Source organism: Bactrocera oleae, chromosome 3 (assembly GCF_042242935.1).
Source record: "Bactrocera oleae isolate idBacOlea1 chromosome 3, idBacOlea1, whole genome shotgun sequence".
Taxonomy (NCBI): Eukaryota; Metazoa; Arthropoda; class Insecta; order Diptera; family Tephritidae; genus Bactrocera; species Bactrocera oleae.
In genome coordinates, this window is record NC_091537.1 from 14,128,753 (window position 1) to 14,147,688 (window position 18,936).

At 34.2% G+C, this 18,936-nt stretch overlaps 1 protein-coding gene across 2 annotated transcripts in view; it reads left to right on the plus strand.

The window, feature by feature from the left end:
• The window catches only part of salm (spalt major), a 237,684-nt gene that overhangs the window by 22,039 nt on the left and 196,709 nt on the right, over positions 1–18,936 (plus strand). For both annotated transcript variants that reach the window (XM_070107542.1, XM_070107543.1), the window contains exon 2: positions 17,863–17,902. The gene's annotated coding sequence lies outside the window, so the exon portion shown is untranslated. The remainder of the gene's footprint in view (positions 1–17,862; positions 17,903–18,936) is intronic.

Consider the following 18,936-nt stretch of genomic DNA (forward strand, 5'->3'; position numbering starts at 1 on the left):
AATGAAAAATCGAATGAAATATTTTTATAACCAACAAAGGACATCTTGTAGGAAATATGCTGTAGAGGCGGCAGCAGAGCATAAATAAGTGCTAAAAATACATTTATTTATTTAGAATTGACTTTGTATAGAATCGGAAATATAGTATATGAAAGGGTATATATTTTTTATATACCCCTTTATGTATGTATGTATATACAAAGCAGCTTAAAAGTGTAGAAGAGGCGCCCAGATGGGTGCAGAACACGATTTTATGACGCTGGAATAAGCAAGGCACCGAATGAATGATGAAAAAGGAAAGACTCATAAAATATGAAGAACTACAAATGCAATCGCATACACATAGTTACATATATTAAGCAAGAAAATGCACAAAAAGAAGTAGAAAGAATCATAAAATCTTTGAGTAGACAAGGTAAATGTAGACACCAAGAAGAAAAAGTCAAATGCGGGGAGTCCACGGTTGTTTAGGTTGGTTGTTGGTTGAACTCTGAGTTTTAGGATGTTTTCTGTAAGAAAATTGACTTACTGTTGTTTTAGCTAGTTACTAACCCAAATTCTCTTAATATTGGTAGTTCATTAAGTAATTTCGTGTTTTTATTTTGTTCAATTTAAACACGATTTTTTTATTGTGTAAATCATTTTATTAAATTATATATTCTCCATTCTGATCTAAAACCGTTTGCTATCTTTCGCGCAAGAGATTTATTCCACGCTCATAAAATTTCTGATCCCTGCAGGCAAAAAACTGGCTCAAGTGGGGTTTGATGTTCTGATTTATGGTGAAGGTTCTTCCGTCCCAAAAATTTTGATGTCGAAGGTGCCAAGTCTGTAGAATATGTTGGGTGGGGTAGCACATCCCATTCAAGCTGCAAAAGCTGTTGGCGCATCATCAAACTTGTATGAGGTCTCGCATTATTCTGGTGGAACACTTCAACTTTTCTATTGACCGGTGCGAGCCTCTTCTGTTTGAGTGCATCACTCAATTTGCTTTCAGTTGATCACAATACACTTCAGAATTAAACATGGTATTGTCGGGCAAAATCACCAAAGGTTTGTCTGCCTTTTTTTTTGGTGACTATCGGCTTTCGAAGTGGTTTGAGCTGGTTCATCCTTTTTAGACCATGATCTCTGGCGCGATACATGGATCTGTCTGGCTTTTAGCTGGTAAAATTTTGAAGTTATCTTTCTTTCAGAAGCACATTATGGCCAGTAAAAGCTGTCCATTTAATTTTCTTAAGACTTCTCACAAATCGGCTGACACTTTCGATATAAAGTCAGCTGTAGACAAGAAGGTCTTAAATCACGTTATCTGGGGCTTTACTCCGATTCCTGCTATTTATATACAAGAGTTGCCACATATTAGAGACCCTATGTATGCAAAATTTTGTTTCGATATCTTCAAGCTAATTACATGATGATGGATGTACCTATAAATGGTCTTAAGTATATAGGTAATAGGCGTGATAGTGAACCGTTTTTGCCCATTAAAAATGTGCTAGCGGGGTCTTTCGGATTTTAAAACATTCTGTTGTAGTTAGTACAACGGGTAATGTAGCCTGTGTGATGTCAAATTGTATCCAGAAGTGGGCGAGGTTACAGCCATGGTAAATTTTTCCTACTGGTCCATAGTAATAGTCCCAAAATATCGTCATATTCTTTATAACGAAATTGGCATTTGTGTATACCCTCAAATTTATTGAGATAGATACATGACATACCTATATACAAATGATCAGGATGACGAGATGAGTTGAAACCTGGGTGACTGTCTGTAAGTCTGTGCGTACAAACGATAATTTGAGTAAAAATTGAGATATCTTAATGAAACCTGCTATATATTTATGTTCCTTGGCACGCCTCCGACACGTCCACTAAACGCTATTAAACGACAAACCATATACTGTCATAATTAAACACTAAATTGAGATACTAAACTGTAATTTAGTACAGTGAATTGCAGTAGCGAGGGACACTTGTGAGTTAATAACTTTTTAAAAGTGGGCGTGTCCCCGCCTTCCAAATGCCATAATATACATATCTTCCAAACCGCTGAAGCAAACTCAACCAAATTTCTTGGTAAGAAATCCCTTTAGCATTTCTTCATACACTGTGAAAATATGTGAAAATCGGGTAATAACCACACCCACTCCCCATATAACGGTTATGATGAAAACTGAATAAATACGCCACAACCATTAAATTTCACAACCAAAATGGTAGGAAAGGGCTTTATAGGAGCAGGTGTAAAATTGGAAAAGAGGCGTGGCAGCGCCCACTCTTAAATGAAACTCCATATATCAGTAAATATTTGACCAATTTTAACCACATTTGGAGTGTAAGGTAATCCAAGCATGCCTATTATATGCGGTGCAGATGGGCAGATCGGATGACAACCACGCCCACTTCCAATATAACAAACTGTTAAATTCCATCTGTTTCTCCCCCTTTACAGGGAGAACATTTTTGTGATGACACCATTTCTTGTACCAAAAATGGGTAAAATCCGGTCGGTAGTTTCATTAGACCCCATACACCTAATATAAATATTTTCGAACTTCCGGCGGACTTTATGTAAAAAATCTGTATGAAATTTAGATAGCATCTCTCCACCAGTTTTATATAAAGTTTTGCCAACATGTGAAGGCATTTCCACGCCTTTGATCCAGCATAAAATGTGCGGTTACACCCTAACTTAGCCTTTCCTTACTTGTTTTTATTTCTGCTTAAATTTTCTTTTTAATTTTTATTTAATTTTTTTTATATTTTTATTTTTTTTTCTTAATTTTTTTTTTTTTTAATTTTTTTTTATTTTTTTTTTAAATTAAAAAAAAAATTTTTTTTAGTTTTTTCGCAAAAAAGTTGATGAAAACATTTCAAAATTTTTTTAAGTTCTATTTATCGCTATCTTTTTCTAAAAATTCTCGGTTGTCTCTAAGTAACAGCTAAGTTCATTTAATTTCACTAGTTGGTTTTGAATTGTTGTTATGGAGGTGGAGTTGAAATATTGCACATAAAATACAGTGTATAGTAAACATTATTTTCTTTAATTTATTGTTGTTGTTTTTTTTCATTGCAACATTATGTAGACACACGTGCGAAGCATAAAAAGATAAAAACCGAGTAAAAAGTGTGGAAAAATGATAAAAATAAAATAGGAAATAATGCCAGTAAAAAAGGTGTATAAGGAAAAAGTTTTCATTTCAACTTACCAATAATATTGACAGAATATCAACGAGAGCTTGGGAAAAGGGTGACAGCATATTTTGTGTGTGTGTGTGTGTGTGTGTGTGTGTAGGTTGGGCGAAGGACGGGTTGTTTGAATGAAAGCGTCGGCTTGGCACCGAAGATATATTGATGGCATTATATTGTATGTGTGTGTATGAGTGTGGGTGTGAGTGATGTATGTATGTATGAGGCATTAAACCCCCCTGGAGAAATATAATAAAACCAAATATATTTTATCTTTTTCGATTGTATTTTTTTATAAGATATGTTAGCTGATATATGAAATAAGTAAACATGCCACATACATGCATATAGTATGTCGAAGGTACGTGACCAATGGTCTGCGCGTTAGCATGCCCGCGTCACATATACATAGACATACATATACACATGTGTGTGCATAAGCAGCCACAAGCTTTGAGCAGTCGCGCGCAATCTTTCAATCATCGATAAGAATTTCATTTTGAAAATACCAAAAATACTTGAATGTTGCATGCAACATATACCACATACTTGCAACATTGGCAGCAGCGCTCTTTGGCGTACAAATGTGATTGAAGTGGCAATAAAGGCGCGCAAAGCGCTAACAATAGACGCTGAAATGAAAGAAAGTTAAACGCTGATACAAAATTTGAAGCAGCGGGGGAAGGGATAGTGTGCGGCAAACGTGCTTCATGCGAAATATATATATATATACATATATATAGTCGCGGAAATAATATATCAGAATTGTGAAACACCTTTGGTCGGTGGCAGCACTCATTTTCAGGCGCACCAGCCGCCTACTTTTATCGTTGTTGTCGTTGTTGTTGCGCCATCTGTGGTCGCCAGCTGCCAACATTATGCCGAGGTGAGCGCGGTCAACACAAGTATGGCCAAGCAGTTCAATGCTGCAGTACACTTGAGCTCCACGTCACCTGCCATCTTCGGAGCACCTCTGCCTTGGCTCTCACTCTCCCAGTGTCTCACCTTACATTCTGCGCTTTCTATATCATTTTCTTTTCATCCATATTCTTTCCACAATAGCTTCCTCTGACCAATCGCATTTTAATGGTCGCAATTCTATAGACGTCCTCGTCGCCGGTTATTGGTTCACTTGCGCTTATAATACTTGCATTATATAATATAGGTATACAAGGAATATGGAAAAAAATGAAATGAAATCAAATCAATTTGATAACCACCACAAAAAGTTGCATTGAAAAATGCGGAAAATGGCGACTGGGTGTAGTTTGTTGTAGTTTTACAGCTACTATTCTTTGTACTTTTTGTATTACTTTGTAAAAATGAAGCAATTTTGTTTGAAATGAAATGAAGTTGTTTTGATGAGATGAATAAGCGAAAAGTTGGTCGCCGCAGCGCTCTGAGTCCTTTTGAAGGCTTCTACAGCATAGTTTAAGAAATAGTGTAGTATCCTGGGAAATGAATTTTCTTTTATATTATTGCATAGTTTTTGTTGTTTTAAATTATCACATATAGTAAAAAAATATGTTAAAATAAATGTTAGAATATCCGCATGCGGCTGAATTTTACTTACTTTCTGAGTGTAATATATATTACATTACATTATTTATATTTAATATAATGTATATTTTATATATATTGTATATTTATATTTAATATAAATATTTTTCAAATAATATAAATATTTGAAAAATTATAAACTGTGAGATCTTTTCAAAGTCAATATCTGCCAACCCTAACTAACTAACTAAGCCCCTGCTGCTTATTATCCGTTCAACAACTCACTTTCAGTAAAAAAAATGTGTACAACTGAGTTGGGACTTAGTATTTGTATGTGTGTTACTCAGGTAAGGTCATCGGAAATCTGAAATAGATCGTAGAAGGATAGATATTAGATCAGCTTTGCATGATTTGCCTAGTGTGTTCGAATTTTCGTCTTGTCACACCGAATATATTAACTTCGTAACGTTGAAAATACAATGAGTCTATAAAAATATTACGTAATTTCAGGTTAAAACAATAATTAACCAAATTTTGCATACTCTTCTTCAATTTTCGGTCTTGAGTTTTCATCGCAGCTATTGTTAGATACTTAACTGTCTTTTTGCGTGCCACGAGAAGGTTTTTTTTTACACAAAATCTAATTCACTTGGTTTGAGTTAAGCGGCGAAGCGTTTTAAACCTTAAACTCAACAAAAATGTGATGAGTCGGTCCATAAGAGAAGTTGCGGACCTACTTCATCCATAAGTATGACCAGGGTATATGAAGTTTGCTGCGAAGTTTGTAACACCCAGAAGGAAACAGGTCTTTGGCCATATATAATATAAATGACGAACTGAGTCGATTGAGCCATGACCGTCTGTCGGTCTGTCGGTCTGTCTGCATATACGCGAACTAGTCGCCCAGTTCTTGAGATATCGATCTGAAATTTCGAACACGTGCTTTTCTTCCCAAAAAATTGTTAATTTGTCGGCACCGCCGATATCGGACCACTATAGCATATAGCTGCCATACAAACTGAACGATCGGTGTCAAGTTCTTGTATGGAAAGTTTTAAATTTGCTTAAATATCTTCACAAAATTTGTCATGGATTATTTTCCAAAGTAAAGGTATAATCTGCGAACAAATTGTTCAGATCGGATCACTATATGTTAGCATATACTTGATTTACAAACTGAATGAGCGAAATTAAATTCTGTTTTTTTTTTTATTTGTGAATGGTATTATAACTTTGTTGCAGCCGAAGTTAATGTTTTTTTTGTTTTTCGTAGTTTTCTTCATTAACACTTGAGTCGAGTTTTCTATGATCTCAAGATTCTCATTGAATGCTTTAAGCAAAACTTACGGTTGTGATAAACTAGAATGCCTGCATCACTATTGCAACATTTCATTGGAATTGGCTTCTTCAAACATCAGTAACACTTTACCCATATTGTTTAACACTTTTCCGCAGAAATATCTTTGAGAGCAATACACATATATCCTATCCTTTGATGAGCCGATGAACATATTTTTGTATGTTTAATATCTGTCTATGTTCCTTTTATGGCAAGTGAATTCAATTTCGTAAAGGCAGTAAAAAGAAAACATAACAGAAGTTATTATATTTACTTTCGACGTACTACCTTTTTGGAAAAATACAGTTACTATGCAGTTGCATGAATATATTTATGTTTATATATATATAATTATATAATTTACTTCTTATGTAAACATATCACACTTACCTACAGTTCTTCTCTCGCATGGCACGAATTTATATTTCTTGATACACAGCCTTACTATTGGGCTAGCCGGTGGTCCTAAATATTCACTGCCTATAAATATGTATGTATATATAAATGTATATATGTATGTTATGATGGGTATTGTAAATTTCAACAAACATGCTTTTTATTGGCATTGTCTTATGACTTGTTTATGATGTGTAGATTTTATGTGTTTTGGTATTTTTTTTTATTTGTATGAACAAAATTTATTCAATTTTAGTCAAGCTTGTAAATTACTTTTATGTCCAAGTATAGTTTTTTTCATACATACGTGTAATAACATAGTTTTGTTCATCTAACTGTTGTTAACAACACCTTCAAAACATATATAATATATAGCTATGCAAAAGGGTTTTATATAAAAGATATAAATCTTCAGGCTGAAATAACAAATACATAGGTTATTTGTTGTCTGCTTGTACTTTGGGTAAATAGGCATGATAAAATTACGATAGAGAGCGCCATAGTCGAATTATGTCTAAACTCTTTATGTATGTTTCAATTTTGATCATATATGGTAAACAAGAAAAAGAAATTACACTAGCAAATAATTATTCCACTAGGCGACGTGACATCGAATTATTATCGGAACTACAATAATATGTAGGGTAAAATATTGTTCACAGGTTAAATAAGTATGTCAACAACAAAGTTTGATTTAGTGTGTTTGAAGAGGGCTGTATTCAAATCGCTTATAATTTTACTAACTTAGATCTTTTTGTGTAATGGATGTCATCACTTGCCAGATTTTTACTTATACATTTTTTCGAGCGAAGAATTAATGTCCCAGATTTTTTATGATTTCTTAATATCGTCCAATTACGATTTCAACCAAGAAGTATGGTTAAAAATATAGAAGGTCAATACTCTCAATCGAAGCATTTCAAAGAGCCTTGCTTCATCATTTTGGGCAATTATAACCTTAGAAAGATAACCCAATTCAGATTCTAAGTTATAACCATATTTAACTGAACTTTTTTGCAAATTCAACGTTCTGAAATTCAGTAACTGTTTGCGCGCTGTTTCCAAAGTTACAGTACTTTACTTATTGCCCTCGCTGTGCTACTACTTGTCTATATACATATATATAAAAATTACATGTCACTTTTTGTCAAGGGTAAACTCTTATGCTACTGAATAGATTTTAGTAAAATTTAACATACTGTGTTTAGTTTGAGCCAACTTAAAAGATAGGATATTTTATAACTCAATTATATTAAAAGTCAAAACACTTCATAAGTAAATAAGGAATATTTCTGAGCATAAGCAAACGTTCGAAATTAAAAAAAGCTTAAAATAAAATAATTATTTATATATTTATAATTTTTAGTAAAATGCCAATTCCTTATTTGAACTCGTATAGTAATTTTCTTTTGAGGACTCATGAGTATCCTAGAGTAGTAGCTGGTAACATTATATTCTTTATTATTTGTACTCCTTGATAGCATTTATATTTATGTTCCTTGGCACCCTAGGAGAGTTGGCATTGGTAAGGGCGGAGTCGAACTGTTGCCCCGTCACCAACACGCTATTAATTGAGAACCTATAAAGTGCCGTATTATTTAAAAGTGGGCATGGTCCCGCTCTCTAATAAGTTTAATGTACATATTTCCTAAACCTTTCAAGCTTTAACAGCCGAATTCATTGATGGCTTCCCCTGTGGCATCCCTACTCACCCTGTAAAAATGGGTGCATTTGGATTATAATCCCACCCCCTCCCCATATAACGGATTTGTAAAAACTACTAAAAGTGCGATATATCTATAACTAAATGCGCCAGAGATGGTACGAAAAGGCTTTATAGGAGCCGGTGTTAAATTTGTATGATGGGCGTGGCACCGCCCTTATATAGGTGAATATGCATATCTCGGGACCTACTCGACCGATTTCTAACAAATTCGGTAGGCAGCATTATCTTGACATTTCTACGATACATGGGTGAAGTTAAACAAAAACCACACCTACATCCCATATAACAAAATTTTAAATTTCATCTGATTCTTTCACTTTCCAGTATACAAATCAAGAACCAATCAATGTATTATATTCGGATTAAACTTTGAACGAATACTGTCTTAGAGCTATGCCAGCTTATGACAAAAATTGTCCAAGTCGGACCAAAACTTTTCAAGCCCCCAATTACTGAATATGTGGATCACAGTTTCTATTGCGAACTTTTCATTAAAAATATCGGTCAAACTGTGAGATATATTATAGAAATTCGAAAAGAATTTTAGCCTTGCAAGTTGCGTGAGTATAAAATGTTCGTCTACACCCGAAATTTGCCCTTCCTCACTTGATTTGTTATGCATTTTTCATGTTGCCTTCCCTGTTTTACTCGCCTTTAGTTCGTTCCAGATTTGAAAATGCAGTATTTTTTCGTAATCGTTTGTCTAGGTTATTAAATAGGAGTCAGTGCAGAGCTTTGTCGGAGATTCTATTCCATTTGGGTTGAAAAGCTTTTGCTCTCACAATAAGAGTGAGAAAGATCGTTTTGTAATGAAAATATGGTAACATTCCTCGAACTAATTTTCATTCAATATTTAGAGTAATTCATTTGTTGTAACGGTCTTGTGAGGTCTGAGGGTCTTATGAGGGTTTTTTGAACAGCAAACAACATTGATGCTAGTGCGGTTACAATGTACTAGTACTTGACCATTGATTATGCAATGCAGATTTGCCGAAACACTTAGCCAAGTTTTCACTCTTTTTCATTGTATACAAAAATGCCAAGGTTGCGCCACTTTGAGACACTAGAATACTAGGTTATTACTCTAAGGCGAACATATACACATATTCTTTTATTTGTAGCACAATTGCTCGATCAGGAATTCCCGTGCATTTGCCGAATCGTCTCGAAGGTATAATTTTTAGAAATATCCGAAAAATAGCATAGAAAATAAGTATTACAATGTCTATTCATCATCTACAGTACATGTGCCCATATACAATACACACAAACATACACACATGTATGTTAATAAATTGCAAACTGACACTGACACAAAAACATATCTTATTAACAGAATAAAAACTTATTTAATTGCAACAAAATAATTGCCTCTAATACCGCACACGCTCGTGGTGACCGAACTTCTTACCCACTTCGTATATATACAGATAACTACAAATATGCACATATACACACATATGTATAAACATATATACATAAATACATATATATAAAAATAACTCACAGTGAAATATAAAATTCTGCTCATATCTATACGTTTTCCTTCACTCTCCACATCCTTCCGCTACACCCCACCCACATATCGCATTACGCTTGCCATCTAATGCCCTCAGCCGCCTGCCTGCTGCCTGCCAGCACATTTATGCCATTATAATTGGGTGCCGTCTCGCCGTTGCCTTCGTTTAGCTTTTGTTGTTATTGACATTTTTCTTCATTTGACTCACGTTTATTGCTCAGCCGTTGTTGTTGTAAGCAAACACATATATACATATGTATGTAAGTATAGCATATCGGCGACCTCATGAGGGTAGTTTTCATACACACACACATTCACACAAAACGTTGGCTTTGTCTGCGTTGAGCTGTGGGTGCTCACAGTGTTACCTCACCTCACCTCCCCCCCCCCCCCCTCCCTCTTTGTTGGTTTGCCTTCCACCCACAATCCCAGAGGAAAATTGAGGGTTGCTGCACGATTGCACGACTGTTTCTAACTGTCGTGTGCGTTATCTGCCGTTATTACGTTGCTTTCTTTGCGATGTTGTTGTAGTTGTTGTTGTTAATATTATCGTTTTTGTTGTTGCTACTCTGATTGTGGGTTGTAATATGAAATCATAACGGGCCAGCTTTATGCTCTCATTGTGGGTGGGAGCATATAGAGAAGTGGTGTGGGGACAATATAGTCGAGTGGTGGATTTGTGTGTGTGTGTGCGTGTGTTATGTTATGAATTTCATTTGTTTTTCTTGTATATGAGTGTAATATAAAAATGTTATGGATTATGATAGCATATTCCGTTATACCAGTTCTGACTTGGTGGCTGGCTTGCGCAATCGTAAGGCGTGGCAATGCCGCATGATTGGTTGAAAATTTTCTTTTTGAGGTTATGTGAAAGGAGTAGCAGTAATATTTTTTGCGGTTATGTAATTTCATAAGCATTATGAGGGTGTCTCAGCTAAATTTTTATTATGAAGCGAGGGCAGTTTCATATTTAGCGTCACAAAAAAATGGCGTATTTATGAATTTTATGTACATAGGTGTATTCTCACACTAATATAGACACAATTTCCTATACACAGAACTTGAGCGGGACATACATATAGTCATATACTTATACAATAACAGTATATAACATTATCTGCAAAAAATTACCGCTATTTAAATGATAAATGCACTTGGAGTTACAGAGAACTGAGGAAGCAAAAGAAAAAAGAATTAAATAAATCACCAATCCTTTCTTTATGCCTTTCCTGATGCCTCACAGCACTTGGCGCGTTGAGAAAGGTGCAAATCCACTAAGACAGATGTCTAACAGTGGTCAGCTGAAAATAAATTATAGACCATATCGCATTGCCTTGAGCGATTGTGACGCATATACACACACACCTGCAGACATTTTTATATAAAATCCGTTATAAACACAAACTTCATTATTATAAATATATGTATGCCGTTATATGAGAGAAAAAATGTACTTTGTCCACCTGAGCGAATTGAAAAATAAGCAAAACTCAACAACGTTTTGAGACCAACCGAAGGACGGCTGTACTTATGTATATGTAAAAATGATTTTATATATATATGTGTATGTATGTATGTATGTGTGCACATGACTGTGCCGGTATAGGTGCCTGTAAAAATTTATAAAACATTGCGCTTACAAACAGAGAACGTTCAAAGTTTGCCCGCGAGATTATTCTGATATAAAAATGTAGACATATCGGAGAAAGAAGAAGGCACAAAATAAAGCAATAAAATCCGTACCATGACAGTAGGAAATCTAGAATTGTGTTCTTAAGCAGCGAAAAGTAGTATAATTTGCCTTCAGTCGTGTGTTTACGCTTTGAGGATGTAGTTCGTATGAAAGCTCTGGGTTTTCTTTGATTGAATCATATTTTAAACTCATAAATTATTATTTTATAGTCTCGTAATCCTCCGTCTCAATGAAATCGTTTTCACAATCGTTGCAATAAAATGCTAGTTTGAAAATAATGATTTTAATTTTATTCAAGCTCAACTTAAGCTCTAAATATCTATAACTCTGAGACTTCCTGCTGTACGCTTTGTTTTTAAAATTATATTGCAACAAAAAATTAAAGCAAGCTGGAGATATGGGTGGTCAGGCAGTGTCATTTCTTTTAAGCAACACACGCATATTCGGCGCAGAAGCTAAATAGTTTGATTAGTAATGTTAAACCGGCTTGTAATAACATTTCACGCTCCCTTTAATACAAATCTTAATTATCGCTTTCAAAATAGGTTTCCGAGCCACTATAAGCAATAAGCATGCCAACGCTTATTCCAATTTTCCATACACTTTTTATAAGCCTCGGCTGGGACGGTCTTCGTTGCCTTCAGGATATTTTGGCCATTTCGATTATGGCTCATTTTTGTAGCGCCATTATTATTGCACAGGCTAGACGTCAGATTCATAAACTCACGTCTGGTTACCAGTAATGTTGCGGATACTCAGCTGCTTTGTCAAATATCTTTTTTGCGACCTCTACATGGAAAACAAAAATTTAGATCTTTTGGTACACGTCTAGGATTGACACACGTCATACCCAAAACATTAACCAACCATTAACTCGCTCTACAAGAAATGTTGAGATCCTCAGCTATCTATCTGATTTCAGCACGCCGATTTTCAAGCACTGTTTCTTTTACTGTTCCAATGTTACGACCTTTACTGAATGCTTTGTGCAAACCAAATATTTGTGTTCGTCGTAAAGTAGACTCACCTAAACACTTCTGCCGCATTTTCAATGATCCGGAGCCATGGAAATTCAAAATTGCAAGCAAATTAATTTTTTTGCGTAGTTTATATCATATAACTAAGCTTTAATCAATATTAGTGCGACTAAAGTAATTATGTAATCTACAATATAATCGATCAGACCTTTAATTTAATTTAATTTATTTTTTGTTTTTAATTAATTATTCAAATTCATTCTCCTAGTTGCAATTTGCTCAATTTGTATGCATTTAATATGATACGAGTAGTATAACATACAACTCACTGTTTCTATATATAATATATATGCTTGATTTAAGCATAGCTTAAGTGCAAATTGACATTAGAAAAATGCTTGTAAGATATTTAATTCAAACAGAATGTGATAGAGTTGTAATCGAGTTTATCGATATCTTTAAAATTTAATCGATTGTTATGGATTTTAATGTAATATTTTTTGTTGCTGTGAAGTTTATTTATCGACTTTGCTGATAACTAAAAAGTAATCGATTATAATCGCCTTTTATTTTTATCGATAAATTTCAATTTTAACACTAGAATTAAATCTCTATCTCTGAAAATTACAAGCGTAAAAACCAATAATCTATATATTATTCTATACACAAATTTAATAAATATCATTACATTATCGTAGAATATTAAATAGGACTAAAGAGGAAATGGTATAAATAATTGATGGAACCGGTCATTTTGACCGATTCGTAGTTCTAGTGTTAATCGGTTGTTATCGATTTCAATCTTTTGTAGTGTTGTTTGTTGCAGCTAATTTTATCGACCTGGCTTTAATCGAGTTTTACGATATCGTTAAATTTTAATAAATTTTTATAATATATTTTTTTGTTGTAACGCATTTTATTGACATAGTTTTAATCGTATTTTAATTTTTAATTTGGTATTTTTTACTTCAACGAATTTTATTGACCTAGTTGCAATCGAGTTTGTCGATACTTTTGAAATTCATCGATTATTATAGTTTTTATCTAATATTTTTTTGTAACATGTTTTATAGACCTAGTTTTAATCGATTGTTATCGATATATTTTAAATTTAATCGATTGTTATCGATATTTATGTAATATTTTATTTTGCAACGAATTTTATCGACACAGTTTTAATCGAGTTTTTAAAATTTAGTGGTGTTTTATCGATTGTCATCGAACATATTATATTTTAAACAAACGAAATTAATTGTAAACTCAGGCAGTACATATGTACCTGTATAACTAATTGTGGCATTGGGTAACTTATCGTTATATCTTTCTGAATTCCAACATATGTACATTCTTGCACATACACTCATATGTACATATGTGTATATGCATGGATAGAGCAAAACCTCGAACGGAAATAGAAAGGATGAATTAATTTTTTCCAACCGCGTAGAAGCCGCTAATATGTTGTACCTGCTACATTGCCTCCACCTAGCCTCAAAAAGTCCAAAGTTTAATTGTAAAGAAAAAGAGAATTGTATAAAATGAACACATGCATTTGGCTATAAATTTGTTTGTATGTATTTGTTTCTACAATCGCTACACTTTGTGGCAATAAAAATGTGAAAAATTACAAATGAAAAGAGGAGAAAGATAAAGTGAAAGGAATATAAAAATTATATCGGGCTTGAAAGGAAGTTTTGTACAAATATATCTAAATATGCATGCATATGTATATGTGTATGTGTGTACATATGTGTGGGTGAATCGAACAGATAAAGCAAATAAATGCTTAAAAAAAGGCTAACAAAAACAACAATAACAGCGTATGAGTATAAGAAAGCAAAAATGCAGGCCAAAAAAAACCTATTTCGAAAGGTGTGGGAAGGAAGTAAAAATTATAAATTGTGAAAGGAAAAAAATTGCGCAGGTGAACACTTAAGCAATAAAGGAGTTTGCGTGTAAGCTTTCGTAGAGGTGAAAGCAGCTTAAATGTATGTGGTTTATGCACACATACATATCTAACTGTATACTTACGTACATATACGTGTATATGTATGTGTGCGCGACAGAATTGGGCGTTGAATTGGTGGTCAAACAGCGTCGCTGACCCGACCAGACACTCAGTGGGTCGATTGCTGCGAAGCGTTTGCGACCTCAGAACTAACACCTGAGCTAAGTACATTTTTATAGATTTTTTTCTTTAATAATAAAGCGGCGTACACACGTGTGCTGGATGCTTGAGTGGGAGAGAAAATGTGCCGTCATGAGTTTATAGGTGTTCGAAAATGTATGCATATATGTTTGCATAAGTGTTTCGGCTGAATATACTCGTTTTACATTTGTACGAAAGGCTTTTGCGAGTATTATAAACCCACACCTTTGCAGTCATATATACATATACGAGTACATATAGACATATACATGCATATGTACTTTGAATATATAATACCTTGAGAATCTTCTTAAATATAAAAATCGATGGATTTGCAACTAAAGATAGAAATAGTGCGAACTAGTTCGTGCATGAAGCGTGAATCAGTTGAAAAAGTAACCGGAAGTCGGGTGATAGTAGGAGTGATGGAAAAACTTCAAATATGTAACTGCCGATGTGCTCATATAACTTTCAAAAGAGGTAAGGAACAAGTAGTTAAATAGTGTATGAACATATGTGTATGCGATGGAAATATTATTGGTATTTGGATATTTTTTGAAAAGTGGTGGCTTAAGTGGCATCAGGTTATGGTTAAAGGGAATTTGGCGTGTTAATCGGCTTCGGTCCTTAAAAAGTTACTTTTTATCATATTTGTTTTGAGTACAGTTATCCGAAAAAGATTATTCTTGTTAAGAAGTATGGAAATATGGTTCATTAAGGCTTTTAGTTATAAAATATAATATCTGCATGGAATGTGAAGTTTTTGCATACCTACTCATATATGTTGAATCGAGATTATGGTGATATTCAAATTCTACTTCAATGCAAAAGCAAGGAAGTGGAATTTCTAACCTTATATATGAAAAATGGATGGTATGTTGAACCAACATATAATGCTTAAAGGCTAAACTTCGCCTTAAAAATCGTTTGCTCGAAACCGGTTTTAGACCCATAGTTTTTTTTCTTAGGCATAGTTGTTCAGAATGATCCGTAGAACATCTTTCGCATATGCATTTTTTCCATTTTTTTTTGGCTCCTTGTAAATTAACTAGATCTAATGTTGGTACGTTTTTAGTTTCTAGAAAGAAACCAGCTCTTATAAGTGTATTGAGATATATAATCGACAAAAGGTGTGTACTACGTTGATTTTCAAAGCTATTAGTTAATACCTGGCACGAAAAGTGTTTGTTTCTGAGTGTAGTATTGTATATTTGTTTTGGTATTATGCTTCTTTCCCTCTCTCTGTCTTTATTTTTTTGGAGACTGGGTCTCTGTTCCTCTCTCTCTGTTGCTCTCTTTCTCTGCATCTTTCTCTCCACAACTCTCTCTCTTTCTCCCTCTCTGAAGACTGTGCTTGTATCTTTCTCTACATCTATCTCTTTCTCTCCCTGAAGATTGTGTCCGTAGTGAGAAGATATCGCAAATTCCCTCTTTCTTTCCCTCTCTTTCTATCTCTGAAGAATATGTAGGTGTCTCTTTTTTTCTCGGTCCTTATCCTTTTCTCTTTTTCTCTCCCTCTATCACCTTTTCCCTCTAGAGATTGTGTCTGCAGAGAGGATATAAAACAGGCGTCCACCTTTTTTATTTTTTTTCTGTTCTCTCTTCTCAAAGCTTCTTCGTTCTGAGATATATAAAAGTGTAGCTTTAATTTATAAAAAAGTTAATATCCATTTCATTGGTTTCTTTTCTTAAGAAACACAAATTTTTAATAATCGATTTTTTTCATATATCGATACCTTTAAATATAACACACTAAAATATTAAATCGATATCTCAAATATTTTTTTTTTGAGTTACAGTAAAGAGTCGAATTCATCCTCTTATACATATAATTCCATTATAAATATTTAAACATACATATATATATATACATATATAATATAATATATATGTATATATACATATGTATATATATATGTATATAGTCTTAAAGATCTGAACATATTTTTTAAATTTCAAAACCATAATCATTATTAAAAAAAAATCAGCATAGCGTATTTTCGCCCTCTATCCGCTTACTTCCACCTAAAGCCGCTCAACATCAGCACTTTTTCCTGTTCAAATGACACTCTCACACTCGCAAACACTTATCTCCGGCAACATCTTAACTTTGTCGCTTTTATTCTAGCTTATCCAACCTTTAACGCTTTTAATTTTCCTTCGTACGTGTCGGCAGTAAGCATTACGGTAAAGAAGAAAGTAGCAATGACATACAAACAGACAAGCCAAAGATCTGGTAAAACCAACTTTCATCTTAATTTTCATCACCAACGTCAATTGCCACAAAAGGCACACTAACAACACCAACAGCAACAACATTTAACTCTTTTCATACCATTTAAGCGCTTCTTTAAGTGTCGCGGTGTGCGTATGGTGGCACGATAAAAGCAAAAAGAAAGACACAATTAAGCACACCAATACACAGACAGTAATCGCTTGTCTTAAGCAGTAGCCACCAGTCAAAGAGGCCGACGATTAGACAGACAGACAGCCAGGCTGATACTCATTCACTCACGCGCTCTTTAATACATTCACTTTCTTCAGACATTCACGCCTTTTTCCTTTCGAAAATCGAGTTATTCATACAGCATTCGCTCTGGCAGACACTTCATAGCTGCCATAGAATTATGTGCTCGATGTGAAAATTTTAATTTCAAACTTAAATTTTGAACGGCAACTTGAGCAAACAAATATTTTTCGCTGAGACAGATGACAATTTTTGGCGTCTTTTGCGGCGTGGCAATCACCTTGTGCGCTTAATGGATTGCCGGCATTCCAGCATGCGCTCCTCGACAAGCATCTACGAGTATGTAGTCTACGCAGGAAATCTGAATGCTGTGGCAGCTCGCTCGCTTTGCTCATTTTGACATTTCACTGTATAATTTTCTCTGCTTAATTTTCTCACTTTTTCCATAAGAAAAAGACAAATAAATTTGATAAAGTGTCAGCAAAGCACAGCCAGGTTAGGGGGAGAGGTGCAGCGACTGTTGATTATGGAAGGGTTGGTAAGTGCGTAATGGCGGCAGGTACGCCCTTGAGCGACGATGATGTTGGAGTGCGAGTTTTGTTGTCTCAAGATAAATATAATTTTGAAGCGCATCATTTTGGAGATAATGAAGTTTTTAATGAATGTTTTTTGTTTCTTTTTTTGTTGCGGGTTGACATCTACGTTGTTGTAGATGTTTTTGCTTCTAGTATTAATGGTATTTGTTTTAGCAAAGCGGTTTCTTACTTATTTTTAGGTTATGTGGATGTTTAGTTGGAGCTGGTGGCAAATTGTTCGCAATTTATTTAATTTCTCTTGTTTTTAAATTTTATTTAATTATTTTTTAAGTGTTTTCACATTTAATTTTTTTTTTTGGATATTTCAGATTCTTCGTTATGTCTTCAATGCTTATAAAGATTTAAAAGGTAAGTATCTGATTCGTACTATTACAATATAAAACAAGTAAGGAAGTTCTAAGTTCGGGCTTAACCCAACACTTTATACTCACGCAACTTGCAAGGCTCGGGCTTTGAGCTTTAAAATTACTTCAGGTGTTGGCAAAATTTTATATTAAAGGAAGTATTGATCTGATTCAACCCATTTTTGACACAAAGACACACTATTATCGAGAGTTTCATTTATTAATTTTATTATATGAATTTCATTTATATATCCTTCACATTGACCGATATTTTCGGTTCGGTTTTAGGCACTGGGGTCCACATATTCAGTACCTAGCGGCTTGAACAGTTTTTCAATTTAGACAATTTTTGGTTATAAGGTGGCACACTTTCAACGCTTTACCCACGCAAAGTTTTACCCCAATACAATTATTGTTGCTTGGTTTGCATAGTGGAAAGTGAAAAAATCAAATGGAATTTAAAATGGTTATATGGGAAATAGGCGTGGTTGTAATCCAATTTTGCCCATTTTCACACTATAACATAGAAATACGAAAAGAATTTTATGTACCGAATTTGGTTGAAATCGGTTAAGAAGATCTCAAGATATGGGGTTTCCTATAAAGTCATCTCATACCATCCCAGAGATAAAATTTAATGTCTCTGGCGTGTTTAGTGCTTGCTTTATCGCGCATTTAGTAGTTTTTGACAGTACCGTTATATGGGGAGTGGGCGTGGTTGTCACCCGATTTCACCCATTTTCACACTGTCCATAGAGATGCCAAAAAAATTTGTTCTCAGTGTATTTTGTTATTAAAACTTAAGCGGTTTGGAGATATGCACAGTAAACCGTTCGTTCGTTTTTCGTTTCAAAATTATATAATGTCGAAGTATATAATTGTATTATAATACCAGACGTTCTTCTGTTATTGGGTCCAAATGTGTAATAATGTATCTTTTTAAAATTGCTCTAACCGACTGAACAACTTCCGTCTGATCCGTCTGCGAAAGGTATACATTTGGAAAGCTTATTCTACAAGCAGGATCTTCTGCAGGCA